The sequence below is a fragment of the Delphinus delphis genome, chromosome 3 (assembly GCF_949987515.2).
Source record: "Delphinus delphis chromosome 3, mDelDel1.2, whole genome shotgun sequence".
NCBI classification, from domain to species: domain Eukaryota; kingdom Metazoa; phylum Chordata; class Mammalia; order Artiodactyla; family Delphinidae; genus Delphinus; species Delphinus delphis.
The window spans coordinates 87,827,243-87,829,286 of NC_082685.1; the positions used below are offsets into that span (position 1 = coordinate 87,827,243).

Here is a 2,044-nt window from a genome sequence, read left to right on the forward strand (position 1 = left end):
GTGTGTATGATAGCATGCAGTTCAATCTCTATATATTTATGAATTTTCCAGTTTTCTTTATTTTATACAGTGGGTGGTCAAAAAAAATGATTGATATAATTTCATCTTCTTAAGTGTATTAAGACTTCTTTTCTGACCTAACATATGATCAGTCCTGGGAATACTTCATATGTGCTTGAGTAGAATATGTATTCTGTTGCATTTTGGTAGAATGTTATATATATATTTCTGTTAAATCCACCTGTACTACCACATTGTTTAAAGTCAATGTTTCCTTACTGATTTTCTGTATAGGTCCTCTATCCACTGATGTTAATGGGGAATAAAAGCCCCCTACTATTATTGTATTGCTGTCTACTTCATCCTTTACGTATGTTCATACTTTGTATGTCTAGGTATTTCTATACTGAGTGCATCAATACTTAAACAATGTTATATTCTCTTGTTTGACCCCTTTATCATTATGTGATGATCTTTGTCTCTTATGAGAGTCTTTGTCTTAAACTTTATTTTGTCTGGCATATCTACCCCAACTTTCTTTTGGTTTCTGTTTGTATGGAATATCCTTTTCCATCCCTTCACTGTCAGTCTATGTTTGTCCTTATATCTGAAGTGAATTTCTTGTAGGCAGCAAACAGATGAGTCTAGTCTTTTGCTTGGAGAATTTAGTCCATTTACATTGAAGTTTATTGATAGGTATGTTACTATTGTCATTTTGTTGTTTTGTGTTGTTTTATAATTCCTGTTTCTTTTTTCTCTTTCTTTGTGATTTGATTATTTTCTCAATTGGTATTCATAGACTCCATCTTTTGTGTGTCCTCTCTAGATTTTTGCTTTGTGGTTAACAAGAGGCTTTCATAAAATAACTTACTTTATAGCAATCTATTTTAAGTTGCTAACAACTTAAGTTTGAAAGTATTCTAAAACCCAGCATTTTTAGAATTGCCATATCTTTAAAACCAGCTTGTCAGAATCTTTCTTATAAACAACATGTTATTTTGATTATAATGAGACAACTCTATACAGAATTAATATCTTTATAATATTGAGTCTTTCAATCCATTAACATTCCCTATCCCTCCATTTATCTAGTTCTCTTTTTTTTGGGGGGGTACCAAATTACTTTATTTGAAGGAATGGTACTAAGGAAAGGACTTGTAGATGTTTTGGTACAACTTACAGAAAAGGCAAAGTTAACCCAAACATGCATGCACTGCCTTGGTGACAAGGGAGGTCACCCCTGTGGCTACGGAAGCCAGCCTAAGACTTAGCTCTCATTATCACTATTTCCCAGTGTGTGCTTATCAAAGAGATACTGTGCCATGCCAGATTCGGGGGCCCCATTGTGTGCAAGTTGGTTACATGGTCACCCAATTCTTTAATGGATTTCATCTACTCATTCAGATAATGAGTCTCAATGAAGTCACACAAATGGGGGTCATTTTTCTCAGTGGCCAGTTTGTGCAGTTCCAGTAGTGACTGATTCACACTTTTGTCCAAGTGTAGCGCACATTCCATTGCATTCAGCCCATTCTTCCAGTCATCACAGTCTGGTTTCTTGATATCCTGAAGGAAGATTCAGCCACCCCGTTGGTTCTGCAGCTTCATCAGTTTCTCAGCATGTTCCCTCTCCTCACAAGATTGGTGAAGAAAGTATTTGGCAAAGTTCTTCAAAGCCACATCATCGCGGTCAAAATAGTACGACATGGACAGGTAGACGTAGGAGGTGTAGAGCTCCAGGTTGATCTGGCGGTTGATGGTGTTCTCTGAGTCCTGGTGGTAGTTCTGGCACATCTGCGAGGGGGACACGGTCGTCATGGCGGGCGGCTGAGGTGAAGTGGTGGCAGTGGCTGCATGGCGCTGTAACGGCGACAGGGACCTTAGGGCGGTCAGAGGGCACTGTGAGGTGGTGGCGAGGGCTGGTTCTGAGCGTCTGGCCAGAGCGGGGGAAGAGCACCGGGTTCCGTCCAAGCACTGTTGAAGCAGGAAACCATGGCTACTCTCCACGAAGACTGTCTAGTTCTCTTTTTAATATTTCTTAACT

General features: G+C 39.2%; 1 pseudogene; it reads right to left on the minus strand.

Moving 5' to 3' along the window:
• Nucleotides 1–1,267: 1,267 nt before the first annotated feature.
• Nucleotides 1,268–1,833, minus strand: LOC132422152 (ferritin heavy chain pseudogene; annotated as a pseudogene).
• Nucleotides 1,834–2,044: the final 211 nt, after the last annotated feature.